This window comes from Amblyomma mixtum, chromosome 9 (assembly GCF_055824585.1).
Source record: "Amblyomma mixtum isolate Tamu chromosome 9, ASM5582458v1, whole genome shotgun sequence".
NCBI classification, from domain to species: domain Eukaryota; kingdom Metazoa; phylum Arthropoda; class Arachnida; order Ixodida; family Ixodidae; genus Amblyomma; species Amblyomma mixtum.
The window spans coordinates 47,911,608-47,935,453 of NC_143020.1; the positions used below are offsets into that span (position 1 = coordinate 47,911,608).

The 23,846-nt window shown below is 44.7% G+C and overlaps 1 long non-coding RNA gene across 6 annotated transcripts; it reads right to left on the minus strand.

Annotated features, from left to right (window-relative positions):
• Positions 1–263: 263 nt before the first annotated feature.
• LOC149328917 (uncharacterized) lies at positions 264–23,095 on the minus strand. Of its 6 annotated transcripts, XR_016285515.1 has the most exons (4): positions 22,966–23,095; positions 17,881–17,952; positions 17,244–17,281; positions 264–2,464 (listed from the first exon to the last, which is right to left on the minus strand). It is a non-coding gene; the product is annotated as an uncharacterized LOC149328917 (long non-coding RNA). The 6 variants fall into 6 exon arrangements; XR_016285511.1 differs by lacking the exon at positions 264–2,464 and having other exon boundaries at positions 10,155–17,281; XR_016285513.1 differs by lacking the exon at positions 264–2,464 and having other exon boundaries at positions 10,155–17,281; positions 17,780–17,952.
• Between the last annotated feature and the right edge of the window lie 751 nt (positions 23,096–23,846).

Here is a 23,846-nt window from a genome sequence, read left to right on the forward strand (position 1 = left end):
ATTTCACCTCCGGCATCCTAGATAGCATATCAGTCCTATCACTTCACGTGGTGATGTGTCGCATTCGTACCTATCTTGCCGCCGCGTTGGCTCAGTGGTTATGGTGCTCGGCTGCTGACCAGAAAGACGCGGGTTCGATCCCGGCCGCGGCGGTTGAATTTCTCTGGAGGAGAAATTCTAGAGGCCCGTGTACTGTGCGATGTCAGTGCACGTTAATGAACCCCAGGTGGGCGAAATTTCCGGAGCCCTCCACTACGGGCGTCCTTCATAGCCTGAGTCGCTTTGGGACGTTAAACCCCATAAACCAAACCAAACCGTACCTATCTCGGCACCAGGTGCTCAGAGATCAGCAGATGTTCAACTGCGCTCTTAGCACCCGGCTGAGCACAGAATTCTTTATGCATCCCTGTTCTGTCTGCGCATAACCGTTGATGGAATGGGCAATTCTGAGCACAGGACTTCTATACGTCACTGCGCGCTGAACCGGAAACCTATATTGCTAACCTGAAACTGCTGTAGCCATCACGTAAACCGCAGTGGAGTATGTGCTGTCTGGTTTGCATGTTACCGAGGTTTTCGTCCTTCATTAAAACTCGAAGGCGACTTAGAACAGAGTAATTTTTATGGTTTATATGTTTTAAGCTGCGCGTGTTGTACACTGGTAATTTTGGACTATACTTGCAAGGTGAATGACTAGTGGTATTTCTGATGAAGCAGGTGATGGTTGCCGCGTGACGGACAGAAAAAGAAAGGAATGTTTATTTGAGTTCCCAGTACAAATATTTACGGTTTGGTTATTTCTCAGTAGACAATGAAGTAGCCAGGGGCGTTGCTCTTTTTCGGAAAGCCCTTCTAATTATTATTGGTGCTGAATTTTCGCAGCAAATTATTCATCTTTTCTCGCCCTCTCATCAAGCTTATTCTTTCGTTATAAACTCCCAATGTGTTATTGTACGCGTATATTGCGCGATTTTTTGGCACAGGTTAATTATTGGGATTTTCTGTTCCATAAAGGTATCCCTCAGGTTCATTGATACAGAGGAACCGAAAATAAGCTTCCAACTTAACCGTATCATGACGAATATGGTAAGTGTTTCCCCTCAGCAGCAGGAATCATCAATTTTCCTGATGCAGACCTCCACAAAATGCATTTATGTTAGATCTGGGAAGAAAAATTGTTCTGCACAAAATGAAACTATGCGGACATCTTTTAATTAATACTTCTGTTAAATGGCAATGCTCTAAGCCACGCATACTTTCTATCACGCTATCTTTTCAAGAATTCAGCTACTTGGTTGTTAAATCAAACAATATTATTGCATTAAGGAATACTAGGCAGGATGATAATTAGGGTCTGCTCTGTCAGTTCGTTGTGTGCATATTTTTATTCCTTCATGCGTACGTCCATCTCCACCATCACAATCATTAAGCAAAACGTGCCTCACCTCAACAAGAACATCTCTTATTATAACTATGCAAACAAATTCAAATTGACGCTCAGCTAGGTAGGACAACCGTGTAACATAATAATGCATTGCACCTTGAAAGAACAAGATTTAATGCAAGGAGAAAAGGACTTTTTGTAAATCATAGTTAACCATTTAATACCAATATCCCAAAAGTTAAAGATTAAAGAAAAATTAAAGAAAATTATGTTGCCGAGAAAAGCGTATGTGGCAGGGAGGAGTCAACGCAGCATGGAGGAGACAGAAGCCAAGATCAGAGAGCTTGATCTCAGCAGCCACGGGAGGGGGTGGGGGGAGTTCCAGCACGACCTCTATGAGAAAAAAGAGAGCGCGAGCGCGATATCACGCTCAGTTAAGAAACACAAAACCTCACTGCAGTAGTATTGTTGAGCAATGGCTGAAAATTTTATTATGTTGATTCGTATCGTAAATCTTTTATTCATGGTAATATGATATCTGGATATGTATGCATGCATTTCTTGGTTTATAATTTGTGCCGAGAACTACAGTCACATCGTAATTATTTCTCGTGCTAAATAAAAATTCCATGATTAACGTTTCAGAGTAAAGAAGTTATAAATAACACAAATGAAAACTACGTGGATATAGCAGTGACACTGAAAAACATGCAAGCCCTTGCACATCGTGGTGCTTTCAACGGTTGTGACCTGGCCTTCTTCTTAACATGGTATGGATGGTCTCTGGAAACAAACGACAGCCATTTGCACTTTTTGCTTTGCGCAAGCATTTTCAGTTCTGTAGCGCTTCCAAGTTCAATTAATTCCTTCTTAAACCTGTTTCCGGTATAGAATATTGTTACCGTTACTCTTTCTTCGTGGCGCTGTTAGAAGTCCATAACAATAATACAATAATAATGCTAGAATTTCGCCTCCATCGAAATTCTAGAGGCCCGCGTCTTGTGCGATGCCAGTGCAAGTTCGAGAGCCCCAAGTGGTCGGCGTCCCTCATAGCCTGAGTGCCTTTGAGACGTTCAATCCCTGTAAACCAAGATTTTTTTTACCATGCTTTGCTGCTGCTGTTTTCAATTTTTTTTGTCAAAGGGCAGCAAAAACGCTGTTTCATCAAGACGCAGGATACAACAGAACAGGGCACAAAGCAACCACATCACTAGCAATTGGTGGGAACGTTAGGCCGGTTCATGACACCGCCTCTCTGACATTCGACGCGTGCACTGCCGATGCGAAATATGTATAAAACAAGGTGTGTAAATACGAAAGTGTGTCGCCTCAGGAGCCGCATCAATGACAGCTTTGCAGATAATAAACTAAAGTTTTATGGCCCTTCATAAACTCTCCGCGGGTGAAGAACTTCGATAACATAGTCGTCATATGCCTGTGAGCACATAGGCCGGCAGCGAATTAACCGTGAGGTATCCACCGTTGAACCATACTCGAAATATTGCCTACAAAACCTTCCTTAAATAAGATCCCGAGGTACATTCAGGTGAGAACGAAGCATGTATGCACAGAGATTGCAAGTAAAAAGCAAGCCGATGTCAAAAAGCAATCCCCAAAGAACGATGAGTGGAAATCTATTTTTCCCCGAACGCCAGAGCTCCCTGGCTTTTCCCTCATCCCCGTGAGAAAAGCAATGGGGGTCGGAAAGAAACAAGCACAGTTTTAATCTACAGAGCTTTCTTATATATTTACAAGCATTTTTCAGCAAGAGCTTATAGAGAAGTTATAAGAGAGTAGTCATTATTTTTCTTGCCCCTACACCAAAAACTCAACCTATGAAAACGGAACTTTTACTCGGTGCACATCAGTAGCCGCGCAAAAGTGTTTTCATATCCATTTGAAAATTCATGACGACCCCTAAATACAAAAAATTCGCTATTTCGATTTAACAAAAAAAAATATTTATCATTTTGTTTAGCCAAGACCTATCATACACGGGAGGGCACTGGCGTCAAAGACGTGTTGAAGGTAAGGAAATATTTATATTTACTACAGTGATCGTTACAACAGTATTTATTTTACTTTACCCGAAAATACTGCTGCTAGCCACCTCTAAACCACTCAATACTTTCACGCTGTCAGAAGAGATGATTTTTTGGCTATCCATCGCTCCCAAAACCCATGTACGACTTTAGTACGCAATGTAGTCGTTCCTGGTAAGGCTAGTACGCAGTGGACGAACCGGTGATACACGAAGTAAAATGCACCTGCATACTGTGGCGCCTGAACATGGGACTATAAACACAGTTGCACAAACGTTCGGCATGCGCTACACGTACAAAAGAAAAAAAATATTGTAAGGCTTTGTCTGCTAAATAGATAAAACATGCGCTGTTGCAAAGTGTACAATAGAGCCGGTTTTTGAACCCAAAAGGCCGCCATTTAGTTCGGCCAGGAAATCACTGGCAGGTAGTGATAGTGGACGACCACTTGCATCGCATTTCGGCATCATATCGTGGGGTATCTCTGTCCATGTAGAAGCATAGGCACCGCCAGATTTTAAAATGAAACTAATTCATACAGGTTTGTTCTCAGCCTACGTATGTAGGCTAAGCTTTGTTGTCCAAGAAAATATACTGTATTGTGAGTGTCCACCCGCAAGTATTTATACACCGACTTACACATTTCTAACCTACTGAGCTTTGAACGTGGTCTAAATTAGTAGCAACTGATGGCCGTTGTGTATCTGTTTGGATTTTAGCTGCTTCGATTAACGTCGTACGGGGCACATACAGTATATGTTAACTATCTACGGGGAACAGACGACTAATTTGTTTCTGATAAAAAAAAATCTTTTTCAGGTATGGCGTATATTGGTGGTGTCTGTGGAAAAAATAACGTCGCTGTCGGAGAAGACAAGCCCCTTTCCTTCATTGGTGTAACCACGATAGCCCACGAGCTGGGTCATTTGTAAGTTCCCAAGTGCCTTACACTATGCAATGATTTCCGGACGCGTGATACGCATTTCATGTTAAAGCGAAAGCTTTTTATGGCCCAGAATCCGCAATCACGATCCGTAACCACAAACTATGCGAGTGGGTGAGAACAGGTGAGAACAGTGGTGGAGGCCAGCGCTCGGTTCTCTTAGCATCGGTGGGCGGGGAAAACAAAGTGGAAGTTGTAATGTTGGATGCTCTGGCGAGTTTGTTCGTCATGATGAAACTTCTAGCACATGAAGAAACGGATGGCTACAGACAGCGGCCGTGTTATCTACTTCGCATCTGTACGTTCTTCAAGCGCTAGGAGTTTTAAGGCGAAAGCCTTTAATGGCTCATACTGTCGTTAGCAGACGCGTCGGCAGCCGTGTCGACGGACGCGTCGGCATATGTGGCCGCCTTTCGGCGTCACTGCTTAAAAAGCAACTGCGCCGAGGGTGGCAATCGAACTAGGGCATTTGGCATTTGAAGCGGAGACGCTACCACTCCGCCACGAAGGCTCAGGGTTGTAGCATGAATAAAGGCGCTGCTAGTGAATCCATGGGTTTCATAAATAACATAAAAGGAATAAAGTCAAGAAAAAGGAAAATAAATGATAAACATTAGAAAATAAACAAAAATAAAACCAAAATAAAATTAAGACATGAAAATAAAAATAAAGAACAATAAAAATAAGAAAAGGAAAGAAAATATAAAAATAAAGAAGTAAATAAAAACAAAGAGTGCGCCAGGAAACGCTTTCCCCTTGCAGCACTTTAGAGAGCCAAAGTGCCCCCTGAATTTTGGTCATGAAGGGGAAAGAGAGAACTCGAAGCAGAGGTGCTGTCTGCTTGCCAAGCAGGGAGCGGTGGAGGAAATCCGCAGTTGAGCTTGGAGGAGGTGCAGTGGGGATTCCTGCAGACAGTGATAAAAAAAACTGTCAGAACTAGCTAAAACATATTTGTGTCCATATGCAGCTCAGCTGTCGTGCAGTTCACACCGTAAAAGATTTATTACGTATCAGAACCTAGAGTCATAATATAACACAAATTCCGTGCATTTTTTTTTGTTACAATGAAAAGGAGCATTCCATTTCCGCGTCATGTTTAGCTGACTACGGCGTAGTCACCGATTTGGGAATATATCAAATAACTTTCTGTGGTCATTCGAACTACGCTACTTCAAGGTGACCTAATAAATCCTAGAAAGTAATGAAATAATACTATTAACAAAGGTAGAAAACACCGCTACGCTTTCCATTAGAAAATAAAACTGACGATATGCAGCACTGGAAAACTTCTAGAGGAAAACTTCTAGGAAAATTTCTAGTAGCTAGAGCAGAGACGTGAAGATTTGGAAGACTTTTTGCGGGCGCCTCGACACCATCACCCAACTACTTTGAGTACAACTAAGAAACCATAAAAAAAATTGGCTTTGTTTTCGACGCCGGTGTACGCAACTCGGTTCCTTCCTTTCGGAGATAGCAATGTTCACACCAGCGAACAGTATCAAGAACAAAATTTTCTACAATAGCATGAATGATTGTTTCAATGCAATGATTTTTTTTCTCATAATGTTTTCTGCCTGCGGCACAAGTATTATCTTCATGCCTAAAAATTACATAGCTTTATACGCAAAAAGTCAGTAACACCTGCCAAAGATAGACGTTCCATGCTTTATCTAAGTGTCTAATGGTTATTCCCTTTGTTTTGGGGGTCACATTTTTTCATGCCTTTTTCAACCTGTCACTGAAAGGCACACTCACCTGGAAAAATGCAATGGAGCATTTGTCGGCAAAAGCTGCGGCGTTGGTCCAGTTCATATTTTTTATTTTTTTCATATATTTTTTCGGATACTCTGCAGTTAAACTTTTAAGATGGTTGCGAACATGTTCGCTATCACTTGACTTGTGCTTGCTTGTTTCTACTACAAGAAGGAAATAAGTGTCGCGCGTGGGATGAAAGCGAGAAAGGAATGCATGGCCTCGTTCTCGGTGGGAACCCACATCAAACCGCTGCTCCAATCTTTTTTACTACTGCTGAAGCAGTGCACCGACCTAATTTGCAGATAAGTGACAATTACCGGGATATATGCGGAGATGAAAGCCTCGGTTGTGTTCAGTGAACAGGCGGATTGCTTTGCTTGAATAAAGCGTACGTTTCGAACTGAGTTTCTTCCATGTCATGTGACATCCTTCTCCTATCGCTTTCAGATTGGGAGCCTTCCACGATAACACAAGCGACAAACTTTCGGGTTATCCAGACTACCCAGGGGCGGAATGCTGTCCCTCGATGGACGGATATTTAATGAGCCAGTGGGGCTTTGATAGCAACAAATACAGGCTATCCAACTGCTCCAAAGAACAAATACGGGTTGTGTGCAGGTGAAAACTCCACGTTTGAAACATCCAATGCTTAACCTGTGCTTTCATGCGTACATACCCCAATCGCTGGCGCCATCCAATCGAAGTTACAGCTACTTAAGAGCTGCGTGTGAAAACGACGTAGTAGCCTCTGCACTCAGTGCGCAAAATATTTGCAGCAGCGTCGTCTCACGGTAACATCACTAAGTGTGGCAGCTGACTGCAGTACGTAGGTGAATTCGGTATGTTTATGCGTGCGATAACTCAGAAAGTGGTGTAGATTTTATTCAACGCTGCCGTCATATTAGTTTTGTTAGTTTTGATGGAAAGTTAAGGATATTACGAGACCCTTCACGATGGCAATCGAAAGGGCGAGATCAAAACAAGCAACAGAACTCTATTGAAATACCTGAAGAAATCAAGCCTGCGTACACAGATATTTACCGTAACACCGTGCCATTAACTGGTATTTCTTATGTAGTAATTATTTTCTAATCAACGAAGGTATATTTGCTAACGCAAGAACATTTGTGATCGCGTAATGAACGAGAAGTTTCTTGCTGCTTAGTAAAAACCCTGGCAACGCCGCAAGAATATCTTTGTGAAAACCAGTGTCTTGTTCTTGGGCAGGAATTTGTCAAGTTCTTGCACTGAAGTCAGTAAAGAGGCTTGTTACACAACCGAGTCATTCCCTGGGCAAGATATGACGAGTGAAGAGTTTTGCAGACTAATACATCTTGGTGACCCCACCGCAGAGCCAAATAAGGTACGTTTTTGGTAACCACTGTGTGTTCTCTATGGCATGTTCTTTGCTTCCTTATGTACTCCATCAAAGCTATTTTGCCTCCACTGCGCGTAGAGATTCTATTATGAGAACGTGGTTTTAAGCTTATTCTGGGCGCTCCTCAAACAGGAAGTGTGTTCTCAAAAGTTTGCGTTCCGGGTAATTTATTAAACAATGGAAGGTGGTGACTGGTAAACTGTTTCTTTTTGCACCTTTTAATTCGTTATAAAAGCAATTACTTTGAGGTTCTTATGAAAGCGCTTCCTTGTAAAATATTGCATTTTAATAAGCACCCTTCACATTAGCTCCTGAAAGCAACAAGAAGGGCTATCTCGATAATAATCGAGAAATTCATGTCATGTGATCAGCCAAACAATATTTCATGTGGTCAAAAAACTTCCCCTCCCTTAGGGCAATAGTCACTCACATTTTGCCCGATATCTGAGGGGCAGAAATCACTACCGCATGTTTCTTCCAACCTATCAATTATTTCCACCGTCTGCGCTGCACTAGCCACATTTTGTTTCGTTGTGACTTCATAAGTTTATGATATCTTACTTTTATTTTCACGATGAAATGTCTGCTACTAAGATTTGTTTTCTTTTACTGATTAACTTCGTACTGTGCATATTTCTCAATACTAATTTTTTGACCTATCACTTGTCAATATTTGTAACTGGATATTTGTTCAGAGGATATTTCCTAGTCTTTTCTTTGGAAATTTAACGTAATGACGTTAAGGGCCGCTTCAGCCGGAAACTCGGTGTCGTCATCGACGGCGGCGGCTTGAGTGAATAGAAAGGCACACCTAAACTCCGCCTTTAGGGCACGGCGCGATAGTGTTATTGGTTAATTCGAATACATAAAGGAAGTCATTCTCTACCTCACATTAATGTAGATCCTTGGGAGTCGTCATATCCCCTCCTGGCGCAGTGGTGCAGCGGTTAAGCGACGCGCCACTGCCCTGCGGTTGCAAGTGCTCCCCGCGGTAGGCCTTGTGCGACCCAGGTTGTTCTTCCCGGGCGACGAGTTATTAATTTAACTACTACTTGCCACGGTGGCCGTTTTCTCATTATCTGGCTGTTGTTGTGTGGTGTACAAACGGCAATAGCCGGCTTTACCTAGCAGAGTGAAGCTATCGCTTCACTATCGCTTCACTACCCAGCAGAGTGAAGCTATCGCTTCACAGGTGACCCTTTGACATCCCCACAACCTGCCCACCACCACCATGGCCGATCGGATGGTAAGAAAACTACCCACGGTGGCAGATGGGAGTTAAATTAACTTTTGGTCGCCAGAAGTTGCTCGGGAACAGCAATCCGGGTCTAAACAGCCACCCGCGGGGGTAAAGGCTCATCCCTTCTCCGCTTAACCGTTGCTCTATGAGTCTTATCAAGACTCCCAATGATCAACGAATGCAGAGACTATATAATTCTGCATGTATATGGGCACTAACCCGGTATCTCATCACACTTTGAAAGAGAAGTTTGTGTGTCCCTCTAGTTTTCTTTATTATTTAAGCGCTGCCTTCCATAGCAGCAAATATTTGTGTTGAGTGAGGATTTGATTTGGTGGAGAAAAAATGTTTTCACTGGCATTTCACTCTCCACAGGAGTCCTCAAGTCTACGTAGCAAGTGCAGAATTCAGTGCTGCGTGTGTGACGAAGAAATAGAACTGACCGTGTGTGATGAGTACAGCATGCCTGACGGAATGAATTGTGATGCTGGAATGGTGAGCCTATAACTGTATGGAAAGTGTAGCCTTCGGCGAAAATCAGAGCTCGTACAAAACCTTCTTTCCCGAGTGTTCGCTTCAGGATACTGCTGTGCAGGATGCCCGATACTGCGAAACTCTGAATCTGCCTGAGCTCTGATTCTGATTTTTCGAAGACCAAATTTCCTCCTCTCTACATATCCACTTTCATTGGGTCTGGAATCGATCTGAATACCCCACCATTTGGGAGTCACCTTATGTGTTTTGTGGGCGGTCTACAAAGTACGAATCCTGTGATCACACTGTCGGTGCTTCTTTAATTTTTTTTATCGTTCCAATGAGTGCATCACCTGTGTAAGAAAATTATTTAGAAAACACTTTTAGTGCATTTTTATTTAGTGCACTATTGTACGAGTACAATACTTCTTACTGTGCAAGATGCGTACTGAATGCGATTCAGAATAATCAGTAATTTTTCTAACAAAAATTCAGGGGGCACTTTGGCTCTCTAATGTGCTGCAAGGCGAAAGCGTTTCCTGGCCACTGTTTGTTTTTATTTACTTTTTTATTTTTCGTGTTTTTTTGCTCCTTTTCTTAATTTTATTGTTTTTTCTTTTTATTTTCACATCTTATTTTTTTTTGTTTTGGTTTTTGTTTATATTCTTAGTTTTATTTTTTATTATCCTTTTCTTGACTTTACTTCTTTTACTTTATTTATGAAGCCCATGCATTCACTAGATGCGCCTTTATTCATGCTGGAACCTTGAGCCTTTTAAGCAGCGGCGCCTAAAGGCGGACGAATCTGCCTACGCGTCTGTCGACGCTCCTGCCGACGCGTCTGTCGACACTCCTGCCGACGCGTCTGCTAACGACAGTATGAGGCATTAAAGGCTTTCGCCTTAGTACGTTCGCTTCATCAGCAGTGGGGGCTTTGTCTTTATGCAAAAAATACAGGAGGGCGAAGGGGAAGGGGGGGGGGGTTTCTTGTAAGTGATTTGCTTTCCGCAATCATGTGTGAAAAAAATGAAGCAGCGCTTACGGTTGACGGCGGAGGAACGGCGAAAAGTTTTCGCCGCCGGTGCACTTCTTTTTCTGCTTTAGGAATTGCTGCCCTCGACTTCGGTACTTTATTAACAGTGGCGACTGTTCCACCTTGCAGAGATGACACACACACACACACACACGCACACACACGCACGCCCGCACGCCCGCACACACACATACACACACACACTAGTGGAAAATCGATGATTAACCTCGTGAATTCGACATGAAAGCATTTTTGACACTTTAGATTCCGAAAGTCAATATGCGCCTTTTCGCCTGTGATCATAATGATTAGTATTTTTCGGGGCCTAATTTGCACTTATGGGCAACGTCGGAAGCTTTGCTCTGTGTACATTAGATTATTTTAGACTCTGTCTTTATAAATACTGTTTATAACGGTTTATTATAGCCTCACTAGAACCCATTCAGCAATGTGGGATTGGCGGTAGGTATAGCTGAGGGCTAGTTCGCGTCTGGTCACTTTTAACACATTTCACCTGAAATGGTGACTAATGTTTAAAAATTGCGCTCACAGCGACACATACAATGACTTGACATTTTAGCTATCCATCTTTATTGGAATCGTTTTAAACTCAGGTCCTAGCAGTTTTCCACTTACCTGTCCTCGTGTACTCATTTTCTTGGACAGAAAATATATTTAACAAAACAGCTCTGAAGGGGAAAGCAGGAGAAGCTTCCCAAAAGAAACCGGTGCTTATTTATGATGAAATACCGTCAGGGGCAGTTCATCATAAATGACATAAATAAGATGAACTACCGTGAACATTAACTGGCGCCGAATGGCCAACCTTTTCCCAGGTAGGCTATTTTCGATTTCCCAGTGTTCGATCATTGCGATAAAGGGCGTTGTTTTGGTTGCTTGTCAATGCACTTAGCAGACATTTAAATGTGTCGCACTTGGCTGCTGCTCTTGTTTAAATGTGTCGCACTAGGTTGCTGCTTTTTCGCAGTTTTCTAGCTCACGCATGGAAATCTTGTTGACTGCTCGATCATGCCTGGGTTATACTTTAAAGGGGCTTTCATTCCAACATATGTGCAGTGGAAAGAGACCGCGAAGTCTGTGATGCTGCCGTGACGTCGGAAACATTTTTTATTTGAAGCGCTGTCGGCCGCAGTCTTTCGAACAGCGCGCCACCACTTCTGCTCTCTGCGTCGCAGACGTACCTTATACAGCGACTCACACTTATCTGGTGAGGCCCAATGTATCGGTGTGAGCCGACGGCTCTCTGTAAATTTCCGGTCCCGTAGAATCAGAGTGCACAGAAGACACGCGCTTCTGTTGTGAGCGATTGAGGACCCACAACCAGCGTCCACAGATTGGGTTCTCGCCTACCTCGTCGCACAGCGCGCGGACGTTTTTGGGGGGACAAAATGACGCAACACTTTTTGTGGGTAATGTCATTTAACGACTCCAGCCGGTCATATTAACGCTTGCGGCCACTCGAAGCGATGGTCCCAACAACTGGTGCTACCGCCTTTGCCATCACATCATGACATTCCTGATTTAATTCATGGGCTTCCATCATTCACGAATTTGGGCCTAGTTAACCCGTCAATCAAAACCATATTTCACATCCCACACATGGCATGTAACTTTTATGCGCGCAGATGCTGCGGTTGGTCTATGCCCAAAGTCCTTGTCGGCTGCACCAAAGCAGTGGTGACCGGCAACAGCAATCTTGGCCGTCGAAATATATAACGGCTACAAGCAGCTTCATCACCGATCAATCCGACCATCACTGTAAAAACACATAATGCATGGACTGTCGTTTGGTTTCTATGGCATAAGAACACTATAACCTGAATTTTAAGCAAGTAGCGCATATCAAAAAGCTTTCAACGTGCCACTGCATCTGCTTATAAGCTGTTGGCCGCGGACAACAACGGTGATGTTATGGAGCATGCGCCATTGTTCGACAGTATCCTATCACACAGCTCTGTCAGTTGGCATGGTCGTGGTTTCATGAAAGGCTTAGCGAAAGAATTCATCGTGTAATCACTGTCCGTGTTCTACCGTGGATCGAGAGATATTGATCCAGAAGTGGAAACGTGCCTTTCGCGCGCCCAAAAAAGGCGGGCAAACAGCTTCCGGCGAGTGAATATACAGACAGCGGATAAGTCCCGATATTACTGTTTGCAATACTGCGTTTAAGCGGCGCTCGCGCTTTACATTACGGAGTCTGGTGTATTTGAAACATACACGTGGCAGGCGTAGGCTGCGCTTATGTTGACGTACGTCCCATTATCTCGACACTTTATTGTCAGGTGTTTCTGCGCGTGCCACACTATCTTTGTTGAGTGAGTGCCCTTGCACAAACTCGGGGAAAATTCATGATGGTGATCATGATGATGGATGATGAAATTTTATGGCGTAAGGGCAGCTTAGGCCAAACAGTGCCATGCTGCAAGGTATTTTAAATTCTTCAACTCACAGTGGGCTCAACGACACATTTCCCAAGCATTTCACCCTAAATAAGCCGAGTACCAGGTCAGGGGAAAGCTTGTACCCGTTGTATCACCGGTGGGAGCCCGGCGGCACTGGGGATCGAACCCCGTACCTTCCGCATGCTGGGCGGATGGTCAGACCACTAGGCCACCTCTGCGGTACTCGGAGAAAACTGAGTCGAGAGCAGAATTTGGGGAATCCCGCATAGCAGCCAAGGCTTCAAGATACATTACGAGAAATCATGATACCGTGCGTACACGTCACCCAAGTCCAAACAACCATAAATGGTCAGGCTCACAAGAATAATTGGTGGCACATTCCGGATAATGGCAACCCGTTTGCCATTATTCCGGTTATCACAAAACCCTGAGCATATTTGTCATCGGGCAAAAGATGAAATCGGTCTACCCCATTGTGTCATGACAATATTCTAGTGAGAGAGTTTGCCAAAACAAATTTCTCATGCCTACATCGTAGTAACATGAATACTACAGTGAAAATAATAAAAATGCCTTTGCTTCTTTCTGTTAACGATGAAGGGGGCGTAAGAGATGTTATATATGTCGGAAATTTAAACGGACCGCAGAGGAGGGATCCGACTTTATTTCTTGAAACTGGACCTAGTAGTAACGGCCTACTCAGTCGACAAACGCTAACCCTCATATCGTGCTGTTATCACGCAATTCATTTTTTTTTGTCTGATGTGAAAGTATCCTGGAATAAAGTTCAATCTATTCCGTCGTTCGTTCATTTGTCCAGGGGCGCTATGCCGGAAGGCCCGAGTTTGGCGCTCGCCCGAGTTTCATCCGAGTTTGCGATGAGGGCAGTCAGTGAACGAAGATAGCGCGGAACGTGCGCAGGCAGCGGACAATGAAATGTAGAGATAAAGCCACGTAAAGACGATACAAGCGCACCCTGCGCGCCTGTTTCACACTTCAAACAAAATACACTGCGCAATACCAGGCCGCAGCGCTACCTGAAGTTATCAGCGCCATATCAGCAATCGCGAAATCGTGACTTCTCTGCTATCTATCTGCACACTCGCCGCTAGCTGTTTGACACGCCTTTTCGGGCGCGTCAAAGGCGTGCCTTCTCTTTCAGCTCTATCTGTCTCTCCATTTCCGAAGACGAACAGTGCGCACTAGATGCACTCTTGTATCAACCCTTTCTCTTCTCTCGAATACGTTAAAAGGCAACAGATAATATTATGAACATTTTGTTCATTTCCAAATGTATTTTAAAATCTGAATCCAATGAAGCGTTGTTGAAAAGCATAGCTTTAGGAAATTAACAAAGATTTGACACTTTCTTCCGCTAGAGGCGATAGTGAGGCCATTGCTTGCAGCGTGGCTTGCATACAAACTAGAGCGGCAGCCCACCGTGTCGAAAACGAGAGAGCTCCTGCGCTGACACGCCGCCGGTAGCGCTGCCTTCGACTGGAAAGACTGGGCAACTACTACACGCTGAATCTGTCTTATTTTTCGGCTATTGCGATAATATATTTTATTGTGTCGTATATCAAAATATAACAGTCATGCATCTTCTGGCTTCCATAATAAACAAAAGCAAAAAACTGAACTTCACTGCACCCCCGCGTCACTGCTGCTCTCTTCACTGACCTCAGGTGGAGCTCTCCGCTGCTGCGGCCGCTGCCGCACCCCGCTATGGCCAACCATTGCTTTTAGTACGCTCTTGGCGAATCTCAGCGGTAGAAATTGGCCGTGCGAGCGGCTGTGATGCGGTGTGAGAAAAAAAAATTGCTGTTTGGCTCTATTCAATGATTCATTGCGTATGCCTGTTGTGTGTGACGCCTCTTTAGTGCACTGCGGATGCGAAGAGCGTGCTACCCAGCGACACAACTCATCCTATGTCATCAGACGCTGACTAAAAGCTATGAAGGGGGTGGCGCGCGTATCTGCGTAGTATTTGTTAACGTCGCGCACTTCAAGGTTTTGCGGACTGGCTTCGTCACTAACGTCGATCGCCGTTGTATACCGCAGGGACGTCGCATTCATATCATTCGGGCAGGTGAGGGATCCTGTTTGTAATAATGGAATCGGACTTCGCAACAGAGAACAGAGAAAGGTGTTACGGTTGTGAAGTACGCAGTGCTTGCGTGCTGGAAATTACAAACACTTTATTGCACTGGGTCTGGAGCAGCGATCGTTTGTCCAACCCAGATGTGTTTGACACATAGATGCTGAGTATTATCACCGATGAAGGGACGGCCAAGCCAAACACCTGTGATGCGATGTTGTTGGAGTAGGACGTGCTCCAAGCACCGGTTCGTCGTCGTGCTCCGTGTTTGACGCCTTGCAAGTAGGTGTGACGCGCCTTCAGCGTTGTACTGTGTCTTACGTGGTTGCAACAGGCTATAGTGTTGTGCAATCTTGGTACGCGAGCGAAGAAATTGGCGGCTTTCGCCACGTTGCGTGTCCTTCGCAGAAGTGCTTAGATTTATCAGTGATGACGTTCGTTTTGCCTGTTATATTTCGATGGTCAACATCGTCGATGTCTGTCAGCGATCAGCACAGCCGCGCAGCATACCTGTAGCCGGCAGGGATGTTGGGAGTGGCCCACCCATAGCGCGTACGCCTATAATTTATGTACGGCACGCCGGGGGCGTGACCAATGGTTTTGATTGACAGGTGAACTCGGAGCTAAACTCGTGAACGGTGAAGTGCCCCGAATTCATCTCGGGACTGTCATGGCGGCAGCAGCAGCAGCCTGGGTAATCGCTGCTTCTGACGGCAAATCTCAGTACGGCCGGCTGGACCCGTTTACTGCCTTGGCCGACGATGAATTCTAACGACATTTTCGCCTCTCCAAAAAATCGGTACGATGGTTGTGTAAATAGTTAGGCGACGACCCACGCCTGCGGAGAGTGCGTACCGGGCTTCATTCGCTTTCGGTCGAAGAGCAAGTCCTCTGCGCCCTCCGGTTCTTCGCGACCGGGAGCTTCCAGGGGAGCGTCGGCGCAGACCGCTTTAATGGACGCCAATAAAGCACTGTGAGCCGCTGTGCGAGGGATGTCTCCGACGCGCTTATCGACGCGGCTGTGCAGAAGCGGTGGCTCGCTTTGCCCACGACTGCGGCCGAGCGTGCGTATGTTGAGGAGCGTTTCCTTCTGCGCTGCGGCATCATAGACGTCGTGGTATGCGTACACGGGACCTACATTGGCGTAAAGGCCCCTTCGAAGTCCAGCCCTGACATGGTGAAGGCCAACTATTTCACGAGGAAGGCACATTATGCATTGAACATTGCAATCAGTAAAAAATAATTGTTCTCGCCAAGTCCTTTGGGCTACTCTACAGCACAGTGCCAAAGTCGGTCCCAGACTCTTTTGGCGAAGACTGGATCAGCCGCTAACCGGTTCCACAGAACAATTCATAACATGCCAGGTACCTTAAAAGAGGCTCACAAAAAAAAGTGAGCTCCTCGGCAACGGCGAAATCGAAAGTTGCAGATGGCCACTTGTTAATCGGGCCACTGCAGAGCACTCGCCACTGTGCTAATTAATTAAATCCGACGAATGAATGTCATCTTGCGCACAAACCTCTCACTTGCATCTAAAAAGTATAGTCACAATGCTGCAGAATCGGGAAGATAACCGCCACTGCTGACCAAAAGCCGGTGCGAGCTCATTGACAACGAATTTCGGACAGCTCACATTAACGCGGTATGCATGAAATGAACAGATGCATGCAGTTCATTTAAGAACACTGCATAATATTCAAGCGATTCTGAACAAAACGAGTTTTCTCATTGAAGACACGCGAAATTCAACTTGCGATGAAAAAAAATGTGCAATAAAAAAGTTACACCATGCGGGATTTGAACCCACGCGCTCCCATTGCCTGTCGACTCTCCGGAGCGACGCGTTAGACCACACGGCCACAGAACAGCGCGGAGTGATACACCTCTCTTTATTTTTTTTGGCGGACTACTTCCGTAGCTTTGCACGTGTACCTCGTCGCCATTGGCGGTCAGCTGATGACAGGCGTTGGTAGCGTTCCCTCGCGGTACAAAGCAAAATTTAATAATGCATAAATCAATCCAAAGCGCTTTACATCCAAATCTTGCACACTATAAAATGCTTATAAAGGGGGTTCATTATAAAATTCAACAACCCTCGTTTGTCTAATTGCACACGCAGTGCACTTGGTGGAGCGACACACAATGAAAAGTGCACCGGCGGTTGGCTCACGTGACCCGTTCTTTGTAGACCGCCCAAGAAGCCGATGAGGTGGCGCCGATGTGATGATAAAGCACGGAATATATCCAGATAACCTAATGAAGTTGGACACGTGACGAGGGTGGGATTTTGTCTTGCTACCATTAGTTCACTCATCTGAGGGCGTCGCCAGAGCTCGGGAAGATTCCGAGTTTCAGCAAACTCGGGCCTTCCAGCATAGCGCCCCAGCTGATACTACCGCACTACCTTTACAACTATAGGAAAATCCCCCTGTGGGTTCACAAGCAACCTTTGAAAGTATTTGTAGCAGCATACCTCCTGTGTCGTCATTTCGTCAGACATATAAAGCAAGCCTGCAAAAAAAAAAGAGAAAAAGGACGTGACAGCACTCATTCCCTACGATATTTCAGTGCATGTAACCGTGATTTCAGTGAGCGGGGCTCTCACCCTGAGTCATGCCCTAGTGAACATCCGCCACTCATTTTGACGGGCCACGAAAGAAAACAGAGGCTGCATTAATTTGCGCTACTCTTATTCTGCTGTCCTCTAATTTATAAGCCAACTCCTCCCCGTCAACAGAAGCCATAAATAATGAGTTACTTTCCCTTATTGCTGCCATAGCCTAAGAGACCTTGAGCCTCATCCCCTCCCCTCTCCTAGCACGTGCCTCATGCTCCCTTTAGTGTCGTCGGCGATGAGGGGGGTCAGCTAATCCTTGATTACGGGGCCATCTCATCTCATGTTCGTACTGCAAAGCTGGCTCTTCGTGCAGTCTACAACAATGGTGCAGTGTTTTAAGGTAATACCCCAAAGGGAATCTTCACTATTCTCAAAAGCCTCCGATCACCTACCTTCATGATCCACCAGCTTCCATTCGCCCGAAGCCTTCATTCACCAGAAGCCCAATCTGCGCCGGAACGAAAGGCCCACGGTGAAACTAAAAAGCACTCACCACCAGCTTAACCTCGTTCCGTTCCAGAAGCTCCACCAGCCACTTCCCGCAAAAGTTGGTACCCAGAGACACCTACAAATCGAGGCCCCCGTAATTCAAGGGCAAAGATGCAGTATATTTTCGTCATCCTGCGTAACATTAAGAATATTATATACAGTGGCATCTAGTCTCTGCACTGGTGACACTTCAGACTTAGTTCGCAGCAGAAGTCGAGAAACGAGCGCCCTCATTCTTCCCGATGTTGAAGAGAGAGAACGCCTTTGTGGAGATAATTGCGCTTCTAAGGAAAGGAACAGTAGAAGTGTTACTGCGGGTGTACACCTCTACACCTCCGTAATGGAAGGAATCAAGTATGGACGGGAAGGAAGATCTGAAAAGTAGCGGGAACGTTTGCAGTAGTTTTCAAAATTGGGCTATTTATACAACAGGCGTAACTTACATTGCGTTAGCTCTAGAGCGTTCGTTCAGTGGAAAGCCTGTTGCCTGTGTGTGCATGAAGTCTTGACCCTCTGGTACCACCATCCGTTTAGTGCATCTATTCGGTGCGCGGCGGCAGAAATTTGCGGCCACCCTGCAAGTCTGTGCCCGCCAACAACTCCGCCGATTTCCCTTTCCAGAATTCTAAGGGCGATTACGATTCTCTTTAGTGCGAAAGTTGAGAGCAGCTCGGTCGGTATATCAGGCTCTGTAGGCTCATTGTTTTACTTTCTTGGGTCGTCGGCATGTCTCCCGACGATATTAGTTCGATAGTAACCTTAGTTCAAGAAGACGACGCTCTGCTAAGCATAGCGCGCGAGGATGTGAATATGAGGCCGATAGCAGTATTAGTAGAAGAATACGACAATTTCCAACACACAGCGCAAGAGTACGTTGATGAGGACAAAAACAACAATAGTTTAACATGAAGCGGGATTCGCTACCGAGTGCTATTAGCAGTTTCCAGCGAAGCTGATCTGTTCTCTCCGCCGTGGGTTCGAATCCCGGTGGCGGCAGTGTTTATTCTTTTTATTTATTTATGGTTTCCCCTCGGTTACACCTACGGCAGCGACGGGGCTTAAACTACTAACGGGCGCTGGAGGTGCGCCCTAAAACAACGACCACCGCCACCCATCCACCTACATCCTTCTGAAGGCCTCCATTCTCCTATCTTCCTCAGTCTCCTATTCTCTTCAGTGCGCCAGAATCTTCCATCCAGCAGACACAAACTAAGCACCAGAACGAAAAAGCCGCGAGGAAAGCCAATTCAAACAAGCAGTGAGAAGGCTCTCAATTTAAAGTAAAACATATAACCAGTATTCATTAGACATATCAAATCAGATATTTTTGCAGGTGATTTTTTTCAACGAAGCCTTAAGTCTTCACTATAACCTTTAAAACATTGTCCCGCGCTATTTTGCGGCACATTGGGTAGGAAGCAGAAAGCGGTCTCGCTATGAAAGCAGACCGCCCAGTCGCTAGCAGACTCAGGCCTTACGTCCACAGACATACATAATAAAGTTTATGAAAATTCATACTCCACGGCCGACACGACTGAGTGAATATTCAGGAATTTACTTTTAAGCTATGTAGTGGGAACGTTTCAGAGTCCGTGGAAGTATTCATTGCCACATAAGTGACGAAGACGGCGTCAACCGACTAAACCTTCAACAGGATTGTAACGCTCGTGATGCAGAGGAAGCCACCCTACACTGCTAAGAAAAACTTACCATGTTCTTACCTTTTTGTCTGAATTACGTGAATGCGAATTGCGCACACACTATATCGGCAATAGATATACATCACAAACTAATTAAACAGAAATTAAACGCGTTAAACTCGAGTGTCGCTGGCGACGACTTCCTGTGTAAGGGATGCTGCGCAACCATTTACAATGTTAGGCTAGAGGAAGTCCCATTTGCCGCTACCGTTGTGCACAAATCCTCCTCACTTAGCGCAATGGCCATGAATTTATTTACACTTCCTATACATGCAAAAATCACGTTGCCAGATTCTATGCATTTTCTACGACTCACAAGGAAAACGGGCCAGCCTAAGTATTTTTTATCTCTTTTCGTAATCTATTTTCCTGATCAAGTTTTCATACTTTTATTTGTTTGTGTTTTCATTAAATTATGCTAGTGTATTCTTGACGAGTGATTTTGCTGCTTGGTAGATAAGCAATGTTGTCCGCTGTCTCGCACCGCCCTGATTCTTAGTAACAGCATATGTACATAGTATTTTCGTAAATCAAAGCCTTATGATTATTATACAGTATAGAGCTGCCGTACACAAACACTTCCTTATCCTTCAGAGTTAAATGCTTCAAGCATGTAGTACAACGAGGATATAAGGAAGTAAGCGCTCCAGATATTAGCCGCTTCAATTTGTTTCGTTGAAGTAGAAGTGAGCTTTCAATGCGAATCGCCGTGAATCCCCGACGGCGGAAATTCTAGCCCTGTGTTGAGTGAAACAATTAAATAAGAAACTCCGTCCGGTACTTTCGCCTCTGCATTCCTGCGACATTCCTCTTTCTCGCTGACATGTTTTCTGCTCCACAGACCCATAATTTAGAGAGCAGTGCGATTGTGTGAATATCTTTCCTTATTCTGAAGCAACCAAGTACCTCAAAGTACTCCTATTAGAGTATCTAACACTTTGAACACCCCCTAATATACAAATACGGGCAGTTTCACGTGCTTTTCGCATAATGAGACTCTTTGTATGAACACTCTTTCATTCTCATTCACAGACATGCTGGCGTGGTGTCTGCGGTCAACAGAAATGGAACCGGACCAACACACGGCCTATGCAGAACAAGTCCGAACACTTTGCCCCCAGATCGCACAAAAAAGTATTTTAGAAGCATTATGTTCTCTAGGTTAAAGTGGTTTCTAAAAAACTCCAAAGAATAATCCTTACAATAAGCAACGCTTAAAGTACACTGCTAAATGAGCAGCATCAATTTTCGAGTTTAAGTTCTTCCATAAAGTGCCGTTCCCAAAAATCGGCTAAATAAACGGAATTTTTTTTTCTAAAAGTCGCGCGTCTTGTCACTTCCACGATTAAACTCAGCGTAACTTTCGCTCAGATAAAAAAGGCCAAGGTTCTTGCGTGAACGAAAATCATGTGCAGGTGGAATATGTCAATATTAACGCTGTTTAAGGAGGATGTTTAATAAAGGAAGGTAGTTTAAAGAAGGAATAATAAAGAAGTTGTTCTGTGGTTGCAGGGCCGCTAACATAAATTGTCAGGTTTCCGTTTTAGTTGGCTAGGCAGGCGAACAGCAGTCAATTCGGTGATTTTGCTAATCTCTAAATCAATCGACTTCTGCATCATTTCGGAATGAATTCACTGGGAGCGGCTAATGAGAAATACCCGTGCTATAAAGTCACGAGCACTACGAATTAATTGTCTGCCAGAAGCTTTCCTATCAAGTGGCCTTTCGCCCATAAGCAGTTAAAAAAACTTACATTTGCTAGTCGTTTACTATCGAGGCAGGTGCACCACGCAGCAGTTAAGCGTCATTGAATTTTGTAGCCAGGCTGATGACGTGGTACACGGCTGGTGGAAACGTACCGCCTTCGTTTACTGAAGCGGCATGCTAGACGCGGCTGCTGAGCCTGTAGACGTGACAGTCAACGCTGCTGCCTTGATCGATCGCGAGGTAGTTGTGATCTTCACCAGCGTTCGTGTTACCTCTGGCCTTTCGCCTCGTTGTCGGCGGCACCATTGCTTATAGAAGCGCATATACAGAGACTCCACCCCTAGCGATGATGGCTCGCGATGAAAAAATGAGCTGTCTATAAAACTGGCTGCATGCGATCCGCTATGATCATATGCCGGAAACGCTAGTAGTGTTTACACTCTAAACTTGAAATAGTATATATATCAGTGAAAAGGGATTAAGCTGTCCTGTAGTGCTAATGCTTTAAGATGGGCTAATTGGTAATCGGTATCACATATATTGACTAGCGAAATTCACACACAGGACCTAGAAGGCGACAGAACACACGCTAGACTTGCAACTCAGAATTTTACTGGACGAGTAACGTATATATACAAGCGCAAGGACAAGTTGGCTGTACATACCGTATTGTGCGTTTTTATCGTAAAGACTTCCAAAATTTTTCTTACCTCAACTTCTGGCTCGTTTGCGGTGAAACTGCACACAGAGCTTGCGTATTATAGTAACTTTTGCATCGTAGCAAGTTTTACAACGGTATTTACATAGTTGAGCCGTGCATGATGCAAAAGCGTAATTGTCTGCGTCGAGATCGGCGTACCGAAACCCAAAACACCGAGTTTTGCTGAAGGGCGGCATTAGCGCCTTCTGTCTTCTGCAGTGGAAAGCGTCACATGGCGCCAAGGCGAGCGTTGCAAAGAGTGCGGGCCCTTTGAATACGCCGTTCCGGCCCTTTCGTCTGCTTCAACTAAAGCGCTTTCTGAGCGAAAAAAATGCCAGAAACAACTATTTTAACGAGGCTATTGCATTAAAAGAATATTGTTTGACGTCTTTTTTTCGTCCATTGAATTTATCCAGTTCAACTTGTACCACCTGCTTTCGTGGTTCTCCTAAAGCGTCGGAGGACGACGTCGCGAAGTCCTGAGCTGTGTTTTTCTTGCTTAATTTCATTGTGGAAGACAGATGGCGCTACTGCCGCTCTTAAGAAAAACTCGGTGTTTTGGGTTTCGGTTCACCAATCTCGACACAGACAATTACGTTTTTACGTGATGCACGGCTCCACTAAGTAAGTACCGTTGTAAAACTTGATACGATACAAAAGTTAACATAATACGCCAGCTCTGTATGCAGTTTCACAGCAAACGAGCCAGCGGTTGAGGTAAGAAAAATTTTGAAAGTCTTTACGATAAAAACGCACAATACGGTATATACAGCCAACTTGTCCTTGCGCTTGTATATTTACGTTACTTGTCCAGTAAAATTCTCAGTTGCAAGTCTAGCGTGTGTTCTGTCGCCTTCTCTGTCCTGTGTATGAATTTCGCTAGTCAATATGTGCGATACCTGTAGTCACTCCCTTTTAGGGGCAAGGTATGTTGCCTAGGACCTGGCTTAGATTAATGAAATTAAAATATTGAGATACGTACGGTTGGCAAAAGAAGCAGCTTTTCTTTTCCACTGTACATCAAAAGCTTTGCGTCAGAGGGCAGACGGCGTGACGAGCTCCTCTGAACAATCGGGAGGATCGAGACAGGGTGTGGGTGCAACTTCTTTAAGAGAACAGTGACTGCCGCTTCACGACTGTATATTCGAAGAATGCCGCCGCCCTTTTTGTTTTCTCCAACATTTTAATCTTTTTTCTTGAGCCTACCGCATGCGTTTTCTCGGATCGCAATCCCAGTTGTATTGTGAGGAAGACGACGAAGCTGGCAGTGGCGCGAGACGGAGCGCTCGGGAGAGACGAGCAGCATTCAAAATCATCCCTTGTTCATCGTTCATCATGGCTCCGTCTGCAGCTGGCCGCATCGTGACAATATTATTAATACAGCTGTATTATGATTTATGTCTCTTTATAACATACACCTTTGTCACACTTTCTTTTTCCTTCATAGCAATGCACGCCGTAATGTGAGCATAAGAGCATAAATGCACGGGTCTAAAATTGCAGTTTTCCTACAAAAGTCACCAAATATTGCCTGAAGTGCTTTTCCAATCTTTACTTTTATTTCGTAAGTAAGGATCTTACGTGACCAGTGGTTAAAGAACACTCAGAAAGTAAGTTCATGTGAAGCGAATTCCTTAGCAGCTGCGACGGCCTATTCTGTCAACAGCTGGCCGACCTTTTCATACCACAGCTGCTTATATTTCAGCTGCTGACAACTTTCACTTCTAATATACGCGTGGAGAAGTCTGTTCTTTTATTTTCATTGAACTTTTTTTACCATGGATTTAAATGTTCTCATGATGAAACACTATTCAATGTATATATGAAAATCCATCCCTGCTTGAGAAGATTCTCTGCCAGAGT